The sequence below is a fragment of the Mirounga leonina genome, unplaced genomic scaffold (genome assembly GCF_011800145.1).
Source record: "Mirounga leonina isolate KUSES-001 unplaced genomic scaffold, KU_Mleo_1.0 Mir_96, whole genome shotgun sequence".
NCBI lineage: Eukaryota > Metazoa > Chordata > Mammalia > Carnivora > Phocidae > Mirounga > Mirounga leonina.
The window spans coordinates 4,880,020-4,900,040 of NW_023270871.1; the positions used below are offsets into that span (position 1 = coordinate 4,880,020).

The window sequence follows — 20,021 nt, forward strand, 5'->3', positions numbered from 1 at the left end:
GCCCCTCAAAAACTGGTGTGACTTGTCTCCAGGGAATATTCTTAGTGACAATTCAAACCAAACTATTTCCCAGAAAACTTAAAATTTTATCATTTTTGTTCAGGCTTTCATAATAGATGTTCAAAGGGAAACAATACACAAATCTTGTTTCCCGGAATTATTTAGATAACAGGAAAACCAGATTTTTTAAAAAATTAAACTTACCAACATTGGTGTCTTTATTGTGTAGAGTTGTCAACCTGCCCATCATTTCCTAAGATTGGATTTGCAACGGGGGCTCCCACTCAATCTACTCAGCTAGTGATTTTATTGGCAACAAAGTCTCCAAGGGACAAAACAGTTGATATACAGTCTTTTACAAAATTTTTGTTGCTATCAATTTTCTATTTATAAATTCACTGCTTGCATAAATATTTTCTTGTGATTTTTGCCCAAAGATTTATGCTTATAATTATTCATGTCCACTGGGGTCAGAGAGAAAGAAAGAGGGATTAAAACACTCACATTTTAGCCCTTGGTGTTTCCTCAAAAAATTTAAAATACAATTGCCATATGATCCAACAATTCCACTTCTGGGTGTATACCCAAAAGAACTGAAATCAAGATCTAGAAGAGATACTTATACACCCATATTCACAGCAGCATTATTTGCAGTAGCCAAAAAGTGGAAGCAGCCAAATTGCCCATCAGTGAATGAATGGATAAACAAAATGTGGTATATTATTTACAAAGGAATATCACTTAGCCTAAACAAGGAAGAAAATTGACACGTATTACAATGTGGATTAACCTTGAGGACGTTATGATAAGTGAAATAATCTTGTCACAAAAAGATAAATATGTGATTCTCCTTACATGAAGTATTTACAGTAATCAAAATCACGGAGACAGAAAGTAGACTGGTGGTTGCCAGGGGCTGATGGGAGTGAGGAATGGGAAGTTGTTTAGTGGATATGATAGTTTTGCAAAATAAAAACTGTCTGTTTTGTCACAATTTAAAATTTTAAAAAACTATTATCGCTAAAAAAAAAAATCAACCATGATGCCAGGCTCATGGTAAGTGATACAAAAATTCGCTATTATAATTTTTTTATTTTATTTTATTTTTTATTTTTTTTTAAAGATTTTATTTATTTATTTGAGAGAGAACACATGAGAGGGGATAGGGTCAGAGGACGAAGCAGACTCCCTGCCGAGCAGGGAGCCCGATGCGGGACTCGATCCAGGGACTCCAGGATCATGACCTGAGCCGAAGGCAGTCGCTTAACCAACTGAACCACCCAGGCGCCCTCGCTATTATAATTTGAAAATAGTTATAATATAGTAGTTATAGTAAATAATTAATACAGAAAGGTTGAGGAAAGGCAGAAATTTTGTTTATTTTTCCAAGTGAATAAACTGAGGAGGGAAGTGGGATAGCTGAGTTCACACAGAACCAATCCTAAATATCAGATGGACGAAGCATGGCATAGTGAGAAAAAAGGCTGGAGATGCCATTTAAGAAGACATTTGTTCTAGTCTTGATGCACTCAGTAACTGACTGGGTGATCTGAAGCAATTCCCTTTGCCTCTCTGAAACTGAGTTTCTTCATCCAAAATCTGGTTGTTAAAATGGCTCATATCTAGATTTCCTTGCCCACAAAGATACACATTCAGAAATCATGATTTAACTCTATTGCTTCCCCATTCCATACATATATGTGTTCTTTGTCAACAAGTTTATAGGCAAGAAACCAGCAAATTACTACTATTATGGGCACAATGTTGACTTTTTGTGTCCATGGTGTATAGAATTTTATTTCATAGTAACTAGATGATCTTACAGTATTTCCTTATAAAATAATTCCAGATCCATGAGAAGTGGTATGAGTATAAAGGGCACACAATATAAAATGCAGGACCGAGCTTGAATGTTGGATTGGACTAGCTGTCTAGATCATTTAGTAGAGAACATATGGAATAATCCTCCAAAGAATAAACAACCCAAGGGAACTATTAGAAAACTTGTGGAAAAAAAGTTGCTACATTGAAATAAGAGTATGTGAGTACAGATTCTTATATATCAGTCTGTTAATCATTTTCATCCCTTAAGAATACAATACTTAATAGTAGTACTTACACTAATATCAACCAAACGTGTCATCCAATGGTTCATGAAAATCCAAGCATATTAAATGAGTTTCAAAAGTCTCACTAGCTATGTACCAAGACTCTAGAAGAAGATGTGATTTGCGTTGTAAAACCTGATGGAAAAAGGGGATGATTACACAAGTGGCAGCAAATGGTAAAATATGCATACACTTTCACCTGATAATTTCATATGAAAACTCACCTCATAGAAATAATGCTTCCAATGCATAAGCTAAATGTTGAAGGATGTTTATTGCAGCACTGTTTATAGTGGTAAAAAGCTAGAGCCAGTTTCTTTATCAGTTAAGGAATGGAGAGATAAACCCACACAATATAATGTCATGTAGTTAATTAAAAATGATGCATTAGTGTGGCACATTTGTTACAATTGATGAGCCGATATTGGTACATTTTTATTAACTGAAGTCCACAGTTTACATTAGTAGCCATCAGTGTGAGATGTTAATAACAGGGAAAACTGTGTGTGTATATATGTGAGGGACTGGGTGGGGAGTTAGGTGTATACTTTCTGGAAAAATATATTTTATTTTTCTGGTCCATGTTTTATTTTTTAATTATTATCTGCAATTAGCCAGATCTGTAATGTATTATTAAGTAAGAAAGCTGGTCAAAGATCAGCATATACAGGTTGACTTGTAAAAACAAACATCAATGAAACATCCTAAATATTGTTATTATGATTATATGAAAATAGACAAATGAGTGAAATAATACACAGTAGGATATTAACCTGCTTATATGAATGTAAATATGTGCTGAGAGGATGGAGACAAGAAAATGGTACTATAAAAATGGAAAAAAAAAAAAACCATGTGCTATCATGTTAAATAAAAGCAAAGATTTTTTTTCTGTTTTATTATTAAAATAAATGATAACAAATACAACAAATATGAAACTGAATATTTACCATCTTCCATAACTATGGTAAACCTCTAAGCTCAGACTTACTCTTAATAAGGCTTACTCTTAATATGTAAAGGAAAGCTTCTGTAATATAGAGAAAAAGTCTATATTTCAAAAGAAAAGCTTTCAGGACCATAATGTCATTACAGACTCAAAAATATGTTTTTAAATTTGAAGTTAACATTCACTTCTTTGTTCTGCATGATATCCATGGTCTGTGGGAAGCTGCAGGGAAACTTGATCTATGGAAAAGTAACTTAATATACCTGTTTAATATTTTTCAATGATATTATTTTTGTTATGCAAGACAAATCATTATGAAGCCACGTTTTGCCCTGCCCAATAAAAGTGAAGTAAAATAGTAAGAAAATACATTCTTCATTATGGTTAGTGTGCCAATAATCTTGTTTATACTGAGCAAACATTTCTCAGTCTAAATCTTAGAATGACAGGTAAGTGGGTGGTAATGACTAACTGTCCTCACAGAGACCTTCCTCACCTTAACAGAGAAGGAGTTGCCTGCTAGGGTTGGTTGCCTGCCTTCCAGGTTGTAGGTAGAAGCAAGTACAGTGGATTAGGGAGGATAATGCTTCCTGATTCTGTCTACATCCCTTGGCCCTAAATTTCTATACAGTGATCGCAAGTAAATACTCAAGTAGACTCTTTGCCACACAGGCTATGAGGATGCATTAGTGAAGGGGGTCAGGGGATGAATTGAGTGCAAAGCGAGAGTGGACTCTTATAAATAGGAAAAGAAGTCATCACCAGTGGGGGAATCAGCTGGAGTTTGGGGTTTAGTTGCACTCCTCTCCCCATCTGAGATATTTGCACATAAAATTTCAACTGATGGACATTAAAATATCACTGCTATGTTTGGTAGAGTTGGTTTTGGAGAATATGACTTGGATTAAGAGCCAAATAGACTTCCTAAAAACTTGTTCAAAGTCCCTCAAATTGGAATAATTACCCAAATAGTCCTAGATTTAACAGCCCTCACCATAGGGGCAGACCTCTTATAAAATAGGCCAAAAAAAGTGTGCTTGCTGTTGGCCAGTCATTCCAAAATAGAGAAGAGATTGCGTTACACATACTTCTCCCAACCTCACAAGTCAAAGGAGGTGAAAAGAGTAGCTGTCAGTATAAATTTAATAGATATTTCCTCAAGGAAATAGGATTGGGGATGGGATTCCTTCAACAGGAGGAGTGCCATATGAGGTGATGGGTAATTATCTCACACTTCGCTCTCTGAAAGCAAATAAGTAAGTAGAAACAAGTAAGGGTGACTAATTATAAAAGGGACAACTATTGACTGTAAATGTTGTTCCAGCATTTTGTGAAGCCAGCAGCTTCTGGGTGGTATGATTAGTGGATTCCATGGCATGGGCCCACTCCCACTCCCATATTTTTTGTGGTAAAGTGGGTTACCTGGTCTGTTGTGATGGTATGTGAGATTTCATATCAATAGATCAAACATTTTATAAGCCCTTGGATAGTGATGCTGGTTGCAACTCTGTAGGCAGGAAAGAAAAACCCATACTAAGAATACATAACTATTCCTATCAAAGCAAATAGCTGGCCTGTGCACTAGTGATTAATGATGCATCATATGGCCAGTTGGTCTCTTTGAGAAATGGGGCCATATTTTGTGTATGTGTGTTTCTTTTTAATTTATTTTACTGTGATAAGCAACTTAAAGACATCCTCTTAACAATTGTTAAATGTACAATACATTATTGTTACTATAGGTAGAGTGTTGTATAGCAAATCTCTAGAACTTATTCAGCTTATTTAACTGAAACTTTATGCCTATTAATTAACAACTCCCCATTCCCCCCCCCACCCCGGGTGACCATCATTCCAGTCTTTTGTTTTATGAATTTGACTACTTTAAATAGCTCCTATAATCTGAATAATGCAGCCTTCCTTAGGCTAAAGAGTATTCCATTGTGTGTGTGTGTGTGTGATGTTTTCTTTATCCATTCATCTGTTGATGAACATTTAGTTTGTTTCCACATCTTAGCTATTGTGAATATGGGAGTGATAATATCTCTTTGAGATCTTGATTTCAATTCTTTTGAATATATACCCAAAGTGAATAATGAGATTACTGAATCAGATGGTAGCTCTATCTTTAACCTATTGAGAAACCACCATACTGATTTCCATAGTGGCTGTAGGAATGGCACCATATTGGGGTTCAGTGTTATTCTCTATTGAGAACACTATCAGTTCTCTGTTCTTGTTGGCAGTTTGAACATTCGGTGGTGGCAGTAGTTATTTCAGCATTGGTCCATTTTTGCCACTGTGGCCACTTTTGTCATGTGCCTGTTTTGCCAGCATTGGAGTGGCCAATGGAGAAGCCAACATCAGCTTCTGTACTTGGTGGTTTGGTACCTTTACAGTAATAGTTGATATCTTGTGCATGATGACATATGACACAAAAATCCTCGTATTTAGCCTCCTCTGATAGGTCTAGACACCTACCTCAGTCTTAGTTATTTTGTCTCTGGATCTTCCAATCTTTCTTCCAGGCCTTTGACTAGCTAGCTAAATCATTTGATAATGCCCACGAGTCCTTTTCTTGGAAATGACAATGTTTTTAATTTGGTACCTTGGTCAGGAGTAGGAGGGATAGTTTTCTAGGCTTTCCCTTGGCTTTTCCCACTGTGATACCTCTTGCCTCACAGGCCAAGGACCCAAATTGGGGGTTCTTTCAACTCTCAAGTATGTCTATGGCAATTACCACCCAGGCCTTAAAAGGGAATCTGCATCCAACACACGTTAGTGGTACAATGTTTTGAATTCAATGGATATTGTGTTGAGGAATTATATTTTAATTTATGATTATAATTATATTTTAATTTGTTAAGGAAGTATATTTTATCACACATTTACTATGGCCCTAGTAGAAGGAATGAACTAAGTTTCTGGTAAGTCTGTGTTACCATTGACTTCTGCTTTAACTGCTTTCTTCTTTTTTCTTCATCAATGGGGTTGAAATGGTCTTAGCAAAACTGGCTATTTATGATCCAGACCCTAAATTATCAACAATACTGTTTTTTTAAAGAATAAGCATAATCACATAGTCCCTCTGTTCTGAATCTTCCAGTAACTCCATACAGCTTCCAGAATAATCAAACAAACAATTCATTGAAATAAACCAAATGAGGAAGTTTAAGTTTATGAATTAATACATTGGTACCGAAAAGAAGGGAAACATTCAGAAACATTTTGAAAATAAATCATGTAGCTCTTAAAACCAATGTTGTATTTCCCTTTGAACAAGGGAAAAGAGAAAGTTAAGGGTGATGTAAAGATTTCTAGCTTGAGCTAAATCAATGGGAACTGCATTCTCCATGGAAGAGAATAAAGCATGTATAAAGTTATTTGTGTGTAGGTGTTAATCTCTTCTATCAGACTCTGATGCATTTGATAAATACATTAATTCAGCTTTGTACTCCCCACAGGATTTACTATAATATATTGTGTATAATGTTAGTCTCAAATTGGTCTTTGATTTACGAGTGGGTAAATGTGGACTACTAAAATCTTATCTACAGCACCACAAAATATGCTGACGTTGTTGGAGAAACCAGTCAGAGCAAAAAAGCTGTTTTTAAAATCCTAACATTCAGATACACATGTAGACAAGCCATATTGTATCAATAATGCCAAGGCAAAAATGAGCAAATATTTCTCCTCCTTTATGACCCCACATTGACCAGAATAGGATTTTTATTTTGTTTAAAGACTATTCTTAATGTTTATATGAATAAGCAGGAAACCCTGGGGGCAAGGTTGTGTGTGAAAAAGAGACTTGTTCATCAACCACATCAGCTGTGCTAGAAAAAAAGTACAAATCCCACAATCATGGGCTTGTGAGTTAAAATGCAACTTCAAGATCTTCTTCCCTCAGATGTCAGCTAAATATAACTACTTCGTCCACTCATGGGCAAGGTCAGTCTTTTACATTTCATATTTTGGGGAAGAAGAACAAATGATAAAGGAAGAGTGACAAAAATCTAGCTAGAAATGGTGGCAGGGACAAGAGTGGTGGCTTGGAAAACTAAAGTGGAAAACAAAACAAAACCCATTTGCACTGTTTGGACCCCAAAGGGCATCCAAGGCCTAAGGATATGTCACATTAACAACGTGTGAATAAGGCAATTGCCATCCTTGGAATATGTCTAACCCAGACTCTAGGCAGACTGGCTCTTTGTTAATGGGAACTGACAAGATATTTGGCACTGAACAGACATCATAGAAAAAGAACAAAACCCAGCCCTGGGCAATGGCATCACCGAGGAGCACTAATTCACTTAGCCTGGGACTGCTAGATCTTTCTTTTGTTCGCACCAGCATATGGGGAGTATTCTTGGAATAGCTGTTTGGCTCCGCTGCATCTGTTGCTACCAGCAATAGAGCTTCTCTGGTCACCTTATTCATACCTTCTGCTCACATGACAAAGATAATGATTTTCAGTTCTGCCGTGGCAAATTTCATAGCAACACAAGGGTGTTGTTCTAAATAGGTTAAACTCTCTTGCCTCCCCCAAATGTGAGGAACAGTTCATAGTCTGTGCAGGCAGAGCTACAGGTTTGGATAGAGATTCCAGAAGCTAAACGCATTATAACAGAGGGGATTGGGGATCAACTGCCAATGAGAGAAAAAAATTACAAATGAGGAAGGATGTGTCCTAAGGAGGTCCATTATATCACAACACTCCCACAAACAGGACAAAGCAGTACAGAAGAAATAGGTTTGATTGGAAATAGATTATTAAACCACTATGTGGTTTGGTAACATTACTACAAAAAACAGTAATAATGGCCAACGTTTTTGTAATCATTTTATAGCATAAAAAACAAAACAAATAAGGAACCAGTATGGAAATACTAGATTTGGGATTTATATATAGAAAATAAACTGCTCATTGAGGAATATTAGATTCTTTCTAGGGCTGAGTCAAGTTTTTTTTTTTTTTTTTTTTTTTTTTTTTAATATATTTTGCCCACCATGCTTTCCACAAGCCAATTCCAGCCCTTAAAATAAAAGTCAAGCCAAATAAACTAAAATATCAACAATAAAAGGTGAAATGGTCTCATCATTTCATTATGCCTGCACTGTTCATTCCTCTGTATGTTTTCATCAAGAATATGTGAAGTGTGCATGTGTTGTAGTATTTGCTCATACGATGACTACCAAGCTCATTTCACCATTGGGCCCATTGAGTAATATCAGAGTCTCAGAACCCATAGAAAAGATTATCAGTGTGTAATTTAACATCTTGGAAGATGAGGCACTTACCTTCTCTGTAAAGATCTACTGATTTCCAGAAGAGGCAACAATATGAAAAATCATCTCCACTACCATTTGCTACTGGGAGTTGAGTGGAAGAACTGCCATTCCTGTGAAGCAGAATCATCCAAAAGCACTAAACTACCCCCCCAACCTTTTTTTTTTTTTTTAACCAGACACTAAGTATCAAGCAGGAAGGCTTGGAAAGAAAAATCAGCAGGACACCTAATTGCTGCTCATCCTACTGCCTCATTATTCTCCTTTTATTTATTCCATGTTTTTCTCCTTCTCCTGCTTTCCCATACCTCCTCTCTCGATTTTATTCATTCTGCCATCTTTTCCTTTTGCCTGTCTCCCATTTCCCTTCTATGTTTCCAGGAATTTGAAAACAGAAGCTATGTGGTACGATGACCACATGTGTTTGTAACACCCATTTCAGAGGATTTTTACATTATTATTATTATTTTCTTTTTTTAGAAAGAGAGAGAGCACAGCAGAGGCAGAGGGAGAGGCAGACTCTCCACTGAGCAGGGAGCCTGATGTGGGACTTGATTCCAGGACCTTGGAATCATGACCTAAGTTGAAGGCAGATGCTTAACCAACTGAGCCATCCAGGCACACCACGTTATTTTTAATTAATAACATTTTTACATGAATTTGAATCCACGGTGGTCAGATAGTCCACTTTAATCTGCACTGTACTTTTTACTTACTTTTTGCACGTGATACCTCATGTTTAGATTAGTTTTTATCTCAGCAGTTTTGAGTTTGACTAAAAATATGAGTATGAGATAAATTACAAACTTGATCGTTATCTAAGTCTTATGAAAAATATATGCATTCCATATTAACAGGAAAATAATAATTCAAAATCATATGTTCACATTAAAATAATTTTGTACATATATGTATGTATATGAAGAAAGAAAAAGGATAATTAAGTAAAAAATCTTGATTTAATTTTTAATGCTTTTTAAATAGAATACGATGTTTTTCTTTGTTAGGACATTTTGACCACTAAACTTCCAGTTCAGAGGATAACCTTTTGATTAATTGACATAGGTAAGAGACAGGCTTTTTTAGCCATACCACATGGCAAGACTAGACTAAACCTGGAACCCAAACAATTTTCTCACTAACAATTATACTTCCTTTGGGTTGCCAATGATTACCAATGAAACTAAAAATGTAATTAATTAAATCGCTGTTAGTTTGGGAGAGAATTTGTGGAAAAACAAAGTGTAAAAAAACCTGTAATTACTCAAAGTTACTCAAGTGAATTTGTGGGAAAATAAAAAAGTACAAAATCTTCAGAGAAATTTTCCAATACAATTTTAATTCACCTAACCTGGCAAAATCTACATCTACTAAAGATAAATGTCTTTAAATCCATGACTTGTTAGAGCTATATTTCTTTAATATCACCAACTTCAGAGTTGTTTTCTTTTCAGTTAGGGAGCTCTGATTTTCCCAACATGCTGTGTCAAAGTGTGTACATTCCTTTTAGAGCCTGATAAACAGAGAAGCAATCTGTCATCTCTGATATCATCTATGATAGCAGAAGTCTGGGCAAATATTTAAAGAAATACCCATGAGCAACACTGAGATTATGAGCTATAGAAGGTATTTATAATTATCCTTTGGAATTTTCCAAGAGACAAAGGTGCTTTCCCACCCTTATCTCATATAATTTTCAAAACACTCTGGAGTTTGGGGACCAAACTAAAGCAAAAATCCCCAGAGGTCATTCAGAGAGTTTGCAGTAAAGCTAGCAATTGAATTCGGGCCCATCCGCATTTCCTTCTACCTAAAGGCTATGTGTGTCGGGCCTTGATAGCTCCTTCCAGCTTTCTGTCATTGCCCCTTTTTGGTCTGTAGCTTCTCCCATCCTGGAGCTGGTCTCTCAGAAGATGTTCATGGAATTCCAATTCCAGAAGGTGACAGACCTTGGGGTCATCTAGGTCATGTCCTATACCTTTCATTTTTTTATGGAAAAAGAAATTTATCCCCAGAGAAGTGGAAGATTCCATCAGAGTTAATAAATTCTAAATCCAGGAAAAGAATTTTCACTTTTTGCTTTGAGATCGCTGCTTTATTTTCAACTCAACAGAACAATTCTGGTCATTTAATTTTCCAGTAGATCTTTCCAATAGATCTTTGCCTCTGGTCAAAATTTAATCTATGTATTTTCAGATAAACATACTTGTCATTTTAATTGGTTAATTGTTAGTCACTTTTATCTTTAAATCAGTTGTGTGATGGAGTTGCAATTTGAATTTAACAGTTGTCATTTTGCTGAAGTGTAGCCTTTATTTCCTTTTTGACTCAAAGGTTTTCCCATGATTGAACACTAGGTGTTTGTTCAAGCAGATAGCAAAATGATAGAGTCAGGAAGGGCCATGGTAGTAAGGTGTACTGGTAGATTTTTCATAAGTATCATGCCTAGGATATAAAAATTTAATTAAGAATGTTGAACAAAATTCTCTATGGATGTTTCCCCCTTAATTATAGTAAATTGCATGACAACCAATGTTGAATATTATTTTCTTATCATTGAAAAAAAGAGTAATACATTAAAATAACCTTTCAAAGATCAAATATTATTACACAAAACCTTTTTTCTATAGTAGAAGTTGTCATTTTCATTTATTTTTTGGCCTATGCTTGGGATAAAACTCCAGCTAGTCTTTACAGGATTTTAATAATGTAGGCAATCTGTATAGATGGTGATTGGAGTATAATTATAGTATTTTATGGTTTATATAAAACTTTTCATTGTGTGATCTCAGTTGAGGTTCATTATAGTCCTCTAATTTATAGGCCTATTATTGTTATATTATGAAATTAGCATTTAATGATGTTAAATAATTTACTCAGCCACAAAATGAGTTCATGGTGTAGTGTGAGATTTAACCATGTTGTCCAAGTATAACTGAACCAACGTGAGTTTACCAGTTGGTGAATCACAGAAAATATACCAGGTGAGTATAAGAAACTACACCAGTTTCTTACGCAAAGAAAACTTTATTTGCAGTAAATAAAAAGATCATGGTGGGGGGAGGGGATAGCTTCCAAAGCTGTGACTCCAACAGAAGGTGAATGAGTACCTTTTGTTTAGGGTTAGAGTGAATATTTAGATAGAGAAGCCTTGTCCTTTCTATACAGGGCACAAGGTCATGCATGCACCGTAAGGAAACATGCCTATACATACATTGTATGTTATGGAAATGAGGCTGAGACTTCTCCTTGGGCAGGGATTTTAGCATTATAATGAGGTAAAGGTAATTGCCAGTCATTTCAGGGTTCACTCCATGTTCCATCTCCACAGGCACAAGGCGAGTCAGGGGTTTAGCTCAACTGGTCTGGATGGTCTAGACCAGTGGGAGGTCTTGTCAGGGCAAGCGCTATCCTAGGGGTGGTGGATCCAGGTTTCATTTGCCTGAGTTAAGAGGTAACGGAAAGAAAAACAAAACCAATAGAGAGGGAGATAAACCATAAGAAACTCTTAACTCTAGGAAACAAACAGGGTTGCTAGAGGGGAGGGGAATGGGGGGATGGGGTAACTGGGTGATGGGCATTAAGGAGGGCACTTGTTATAATGAGCACTGGGTGTTATATGCAACTGATACATCACTAAAGTCTACCTCTGAAATGAATAATACTCTATATGTTAATTAACTTGAATATAAATTTAAAAAAGAGATAAGCTGGAAAGAAGAGCTTAAGGAAAAATGTAAGACAAATTAGGGAGTACAACAAGCAGGTGGGCAGTAAAGGTCAGTCTTGGGGTCTAACAGGTGACACAATTCCAAATTAGTCAGAAAACAAACATTTCTTCAGCATCTACTATGTGTCAGATACTATTCTAGGTACTAGATATAGAATAGCAAATAAGATGATCTTGCCCGCAAGTTTACAGTCTTCTAGGTAAAGATAGATAAGACATTAACCAAAAACAAGCAAACAAACATAAAAGAAACAAATTTCAGATACTACTTACGTGTAGAAAACCCTGGACAATACATCAGTGCTCGGAGACAGGGACAAGCTAATTGCCCTGGAAAGGGTGAACATGGAAGGCCTGAACTGGTATCATTTAAGACTCCTAATTCCATTAGGAAAGGATGGAAAACAGAATTTGTGTTTGTGGAATTGGTGGTAGCTTGAGAAAATTCATAGCAGGAAAATGGGATTAGCTTTTTTTGTTGAGATTTTATTCTTTTCAATGAGGAAGTTGTTGAAAACTGTATGTGGGAGGCAACTGAGCTTTAGAGATTTAAGGAGAACAAGGTGTTAATTAGTTGTCTGTTAATTAATTGTCTCAGAGAGGAAAGTGGATTTACTAGAGCAGTGTCAGATGCCCATTGGTATAAACACAAATTTATAGTGAGAGCACTCAGTAAGTATATGGAATTTGTCCAGGGTTTTTAGCTGCTAAGACACAGCTGTATCAAGTAAGCAGATGGTTGAGTTTAACTAGGGTTAGGGTTTTCCCAGTCCAGTATGATGAAAGGATTTTTGTAAAGGAGTCATTATAGTTTTGGACAATGGAAACTGTGCTTGACAGGGAAGAAAGTAGGGACCTACAAAGGGGATATAGAAAATTAAAAAAAAAAAAAGTAGCAGACCCAATAGATTAGAACTAGCTTAGGGAAATAGAACAGAAGAGTATAAGTAACTATCAAAGAATGGAGATTTGGGAGGATAGTTGAGGTAAGGAGGAGGAAAAGTGTTGGGTCCTAAAAGGTCCAAGCATTGAGAGACCAAGATGTTAGATGGCTATCTGTGGACGTTGAATTCACGATGACTGATGAATGGAGTAGCAGAGTCCATCGATGAGATAGAGTTTGAAAGTTTGCTAGATGACATATCATGATCTAGTGAGAGTGGTAAGCACTCTGACAAGTGCTTCAAAAAAAGAAGCAGTTTTGAAAGATGTAAAACCGTTTGGGGGTGACAGTGAGGGAACTATGAGAAGACTCACTCAGTTTCTGGAATGTAAGGACCATAGGGAACAGAGAATAATTTATGCTTGTATTTGAGAGAGAAGCAAGAAGAAATGTACGCAGGCAAGAGCCAAATTCCATTTAGAGCAATAAGGGGTAGGAAGTTTTCAAAGAAGAGATTGTGGGATGTGGGAGCGACAGACTAGGAGTTCCAGAAATCATGAGGGAAGCATTTGGGAGGATAGAGAAGGGTGGGACATGAAGTTAGAATAACAGCATTACAGAAGAGTAGGGGACTGGCATCCATGTGATGATCCATGAGACTTAGACTGGACTCCTGATGTTGACTGAAGGGAACAGTATTGTGCTATGAGCCATGCTGCATTTGGACCAGAGCATGTGGCAACTGGAGAGTTCTGATGGCTGGCTCAGTCCATAGTTGGAAGTACAAGGCAATGGAGTCACATGAGGTAAAAGCCTTGGGTTATTAATATCACCAACTTATTCCAAATTTAATATTTTCCTCTCCTCTTAGCTCTTATACCAAAATATTTTTTCAAAGCTCCTATTTGATATGTGAGTATATTATATGCTATACGGAGTATGAGAAAAGAAAATTTTGCTCCCAGTTGTGAAACGCATAGAACAAGAAAAGGAAAACAACTGGACAAAATAAATGATGGTTGCTTTATACAATACAAACTACATTTATATTAGGATGAGATGTAAAGGATAGGCAAAAAGAATGCTGCTTGGAGAATGTAAATTTTGATTTTGAATAATGCCTGGAAGAGATTTTTCTTTGATGGAAAATAGAATATAGGGTATTTTGGTCTGCTTCTCATAGCTGCAACAAATGGAAAAAATTCAAGCTAATTCAATTTATTATGAGGCTGCCCTTGGGGAAATAAATGGCTTCTCATGGAAATTTGGGAAGAGACACTACACCAAGGTCTCACTTAACCTTGATAGGGAGGGTTTGGATTTCTCAGGAATCCTTGAAAGCCTAGAATTGGTAGTTAATAGAGTTTATCTTCTAAGACTTTTCAATTATGACTTGGCCATATTGTAGGAGTTTTGGTCCTAGTGTCTCTCAGCTTTCCAATTGTGAATTCTTTACTTCCACCTGTAGTCAACAGAGAGAATCTGATTAACTTTCTTGTCAGACCAAAGGATTCAACATCCCATGGATTCAACATCCTATGGACTAACTCCCTCTATTCAGGGACTAGTCCTGCTTCAATTGGCCAAGGTTGGGAATGAGAGGGGTTTGAACATGTGGCTGCGGGGGTTGTGGGTGGGCAGAGTCCCTTAGGGGGATATATGAGCAAACAGGTGATGGCTACCATCACTAACTACTAAATTATTCCAGGCCAGAGGAGAACATGATCAAATGCCTGAAATTATTTTTATTTTTGGATTGAGGAGTGGTCATCAGGATCCTGAATTCATGTATATTTAGTCTTCTAATTGTAATTTTTATTGCATAATGCTATGTTCCATTTTGGCTTATACTATAGAACCCTTTATAAACTTGTATATGTACCAAAGGAAGGGAAATGACTTAATAAGATAGTTCTCAGAGGATTGTCTAATTACTTTTTCTGCAGCCTGCTGACTACTTGGTGTGGGCACATACAGGAAGCATAGTGGTAAGAAATTTATAACTTACTACTAAAATATGCTTCTGTTCTAGAATTATGCCAAGTGAATGGACCAGATTGTCTTTTACTAACATAATGAATGTATTCCTTAGTATAGCTATGAAGATGAGGATAAGATAATTTGAGGAAGAGAGGTTTCTGGATACTCATTGTTGGCTTTGTTTTCCTTCCCCTTAGAAAACTAAATTAAATGTCTTTTACTGAACAGCCTGGCACTTCTTACTTGTATAAACTTTTAATCCAATATTATAGAAATAAAAGAGTTTCCATAAACTTTGCAAATAATATTAAAACTGTTAAGAAATATCAACTAATGTTTTTCATTGCTAAAATCTTTTCTAAAGTCATGCAAAACCAGGCCAGCCACCCATGGCCTTCTTTTTTCTTTTCAGTAGGTCCCAAAGGACTCACATGCTTTCTTCTTCTTTTGTAAATGCTACCTTATCTTTAAGCCCCTTGGAGTTCCCTTCTGCCCTCCAAAATTGAGCTCATAAATGTGATACAGTGACCCCAGTTCCTTTGGTATTTGTTGTTCTCAAGGGTAAGCAGGAAAGCTGCTAAATAACAACAAAAAGTCACCATACCAACTACGAAATTGCAAACAGGGAATCACAAACCTTGCAAATTTCTCAGAATGGTAGCTCCTAACCTGAATCTAAATTGGTAACTGAAATTCCCACGGACTGCTATTTTTAGTTTTTTAATCTTTGGGATAGGATTTACCAAAACTCTCTTTTCTCACATTACATCCTTCCCTGCTGACAGAACAGAACAGGTGGAACCCTATCATCTTGGCTCAAGGGGACAAGTCCGAATTTTCAAAGGCCACCAGACTAACTGACAACACGGCACGAGACATTGGCCTTGCTCAAGAAAAATCTTCAGTGCCTTTCCCCTAACGTTCACAATGATTGTTTCCTGTTGGTTAAGGACAAAATGACTCATCCAATACAAAGGTCCTAATGACCTTCCCTGTTAGCTTATGCTGTGAGCTCAGCTCCTTGTCCTCCCTAAGTCTGAGACCTTCTATTAGTCTCCTCCACTGGGATTTCTTTCTTAGTCAGTCTAATGCCATTCTTTTGCAGGTTGGGGTTAGCTAGAAAAACAAATCTCCCATTCTATTTTATATTATAGAACAGAGAAATCTAGAAAGCGGGTAAAGAAGAAAAATATGACATAAATTCTGTTTTCTCTCTTCCATTTCTGATCACCAGCACTGGCCACAAACATTGCTGCAGTTTTTTACACTTCAAGTTTGCATTTTTAGGGCCATGTTTACTGTTCTTTCTGTAGAGTATCTGAGTGTGAGTTGGGGTAGGGGGTGGGAATACAGACTTCTTTTTTCTTTCTTGGGGAGTTTTTGTCCTAAAAGAGGTTCATAAGTCAGATCAAGGATAAGTTAAAGAGAAACAAATCACTGCAATCTCTATGGGCTACACAACTGACTTATCAGTTGTAGCTTTCAAGGAAATCTATGAAATATTGTTGCTATCTAAAAACAAAGTAAGAAATTGTATGTTACTATTTCCAAAATAAATGGGATCATTTTTCACAACCTGACCTTTATACTGGGTACTTTTTCATCAGAAAATGTATCAATAGTAGAGAAAGAGAGAGAGAGAATGAACAGTGGAGATTAGTATGATAAATATGAAACTAAATCTACTTTCAAGATAACAGGTTTGAAATCCTTGAACACTGGCTGGCGTTTCTTGTTTTCCACATAAATCAAATGGTTTATCTAAGACAGTGCACCCTACTTTTGACTACATTTTATACAGAATAGAAGTGGGTTTTGAATTTATAGATAATGGGTTCCTTTCCCACTTGTAATGCAGATAATTTCAGGTTCCAATAAGAAAGCAACTGAATTTTATCTCATCTGATAGTTTGAGGATAACATTCAAAATGGAAAAACCGGACTATACTAATATCATTTTAGCAAATATAAAACGTTTAAATTAAAAATAATCTGTGGCAAAAGAGTTGATGTTATTTCTATTACTTCAAAATCTAGAGAAGCTATTCAGGATAAATGCAGTGTCGTTTAAAAGGTACACTTGCTTACCCTAGAGGTGCAAATAAATTACTGTGTGTGTTTTTTAAAGGTTTTATTTATTTGAGAGAGAGAGCACGAGCGGAGGTGTTGGGGCTAATGTAGAGCATGAAATTAGCCATAATACCTGGCTCGCTAAAATGTAACACTCTGAGGGCAGGGGAGGTTTCTGAGAAGGGGGTAGGCCTTTGGAATGCTTGGGGCCTGTGTGACCACTCTGCCGTTGGAATGCGGCAGGGAGTTGCCTTCCCCGAAGCTCTCTTTGCCCAAACAGCTGCCCTGTGATCTAAGAGATGTATGCATTGTCCCCTAGGCTATGTTTAGCAGAACACGCAGATTAGCGTATTATAGCTTTCCCATAAACAGATCCTCCTGGTTTCAGTAAGACCCCTTGTCACACATCACATGCTTGAGAAACAGTGACAGGGTTTGTGATTACCCTGAAGGACCAATAAAAGCAGGAGCAAAAAAGGGTCTTCATCTCTGAGCGTTGACCCCCTTGCCTTCTCCTCTCTTTCACAGCAAAGTTTGGAGTCATCTTTCATCCGTCGGTACAGGGATGGCTGGCCATTCCGGGCATGGCAGGAGGGGCAGAGGGAGAGGGAGAAGCAGACTCCCTATAGAGCAGGGAGCCCAGTGGTGCAAGGGGCTACATCCAAGGACTCTGGGATCATGACCTGAGCCAAAGGCAGACACTTAACCAACTGAGCCACCCAGGTGCCCACATTACTGTTTTTTTCATTATTTTTTTTTTCTCATATTACCGAAAAAAGTAAAACAGCCTCAACCACACCATTTTACAATTATATAAAGGGTGAAAAAATTACCAAATATTCCCTCCGAAAACATTTCCAGCATAACCACTGTGCGGATATCAGCACGTCTCCTCCTTGATTTTCCCTGTGCTTTTTCTCACACTTTACCTTACATAGTTCCATACTGTTTTATTTAATACTTTCAGGTATTTACTTTTAATCAAAAAAGATATAAAGTGTATAGATTATCTCTTACTGCTTATGCAAACAATGATATCACAAGCAAAAAGTCAGAAACATTGACAAATCTGAGAGTTTTAAAAGTACATGCCTACAAAGCTGGCTAACTACTCTTTGGTCTATGAATCTCAACATTTTATTTAGTTAAAACATAAAATGTTGAAAGGGCATGAAAAACAGAGCTACCAACTTCATTTCTTGGGAATGAATATATACTAAAGGTGTATTTATTTGAAATTTATCTGGGGTGGATAAGAGCTTTCACTCCTATATCTTGTAAGAGTTTGTAAATATCTCTCTGAATCTACTAATGGGCAGAGAGGTTGACTTCCTGGGGTTGAGGAAAGAGATTGGAACCCATGTTAACATACTAAACAATGATACAGAAGTGTATTTGATCAGTTTGAATGGCCCCAGCAATGCACAGATCACAGAAAAAGACAACAGAACCCCAGATGGAAGGAAGAAGCCTGAAATGTGAGTCCACGTTTAGCAAAAAGTTCTGTTGGTATAAGGACCATAGGTATAGCTAATTTTGAAACTCATTCCAGTTGGGGACTGTGGGGTATTTGCATGACCTGGGACCAATGATGAAATACGTGAGCCCAGAAAAAGCTACAACATGTGGGGACTCCTGCAGCTTTGTTGTGGAGTATTCCCTGATTGAGCACAATGAACGAACATAAGAGTTGGCAAATATTCATCTCACCATATATAATACTGATTCCTGGGTAAATCGTGGCAGGGGGGATGGTGGCCGTGGTGACACTTAAGGAAACTGGTGGATGCATGGAGCTGCCCCTCTCAGTGGGTTTCTGGGCCATGAGACCCTGCCTTGGCCAGGTACTCATGCAGCAAATGGGGGAGCTCTATCATTAACTACCAGGAGATTTTAAAGCAGGTTTGCCCTTGCTAGAAGGCCTTTCTCCAAACTGAGCATCACGCAGAAAGCATGGTGATATGCTAATGGATCAGGAGTAGGGCTTTACCTCCAAGGTGGCACCTTGGCTAAGAAGTCAAACCACATTGGGGAGCAACACCAGTAGCAGGAGGAGGCAAAAGGCCAGAACTGATGAGACACAGTTTGTAAGCACCCTTGAGACTCCTCAAAGACATTTAAAGAGGTGCTTTCCATTAATAGGCAAATAGGGATTTGGAGCTCAAGATTTTAGTACTAACAGATATTAATGTTAATGTTCCTAGATTGCATTTGCTCTGTTGCGAGTGTGTTGGTGGAGGGGATGTCTCCCACATTACCTAAGACAAATCTTGAACAAGTTTTTCATAAATGATAAATTAGAAATTATTTTTCCAAGTCACTGTAGCTATTCTTCATTTATGTATGTCATCAGATTATGATTTGTGGCTTTTAATGGTCTTAGATAACTACAGCTTATTTCCTAAAATCACAAAAAGTTATTTTCAACTAGTGAAGTTATATTAAATTAATATTTTCTTTAGTTTATTCCTTTAAAAAATAATGTCAGAGTTTGTGTTTTCTTGCTTGTTTTAATTTTTGCTGTAGAAGTGATACTTGCTTGGCTTACAAAAATGTAAAGATAAAGAAAGCATGAAAAGAAAATAAGTATTACTTATAATTCTACCACTAATTCCTTCTAAAACTCACATGGCTAGTGATCAGGATGTGTCAAACCTCAGAACTCTTTTATTACTCTGTTTTTGACCCATCTAAGAAAGCAATTAATGCCCCTAATTCCTTTTATCTCAGATTCTTTAACTCGGAAGTTAAACTGACATCTCTCAAAATAAGATGTCTTGCCTGTGAGAGTTATCTATCCTTCCTACTTCTTGACTTGGTAAGTTGGTTGAGTGATTTCATGGTAAGAGTAATAATGAACAACAGGATGTCACCCAAATGTACAGAATTTGGTAGCAATGATATTGCTAGCTAACACATTTTGTACTTAGTGTCAAGCTCCATGAGTTTTACATGTATTATCTTATTTGGTCTTCACAAGAACCCTGTGAGTGGATGCTATTATTATCT

At 36.9% G+C, this 20,021-nt stretch overlaps 1 long non-coding RNA gene across 1 annotated transcript in view; it reads right to left on the minus strand.

Annotated features, from left to right (window-relative positions):
• The window catches only part of LOC118006342, a 48,723-nt gene extending 46,198 nt beyond the window's left edge, over positions 1–2,525 (minus strand). Inside the window, exon 1 of the long non-coding RNA XR_004678053.1 lies at positions 2,120–2,525. This is a non-coding gene — a long non-coding RNA (uncharacterized LOC118006342). The remainder of the gene's footprint in view (positions 1–2,119) is intronic.
• Between the last annotated feature and the right edge of the window lie 17,496 nt (positions 2,526–20,021).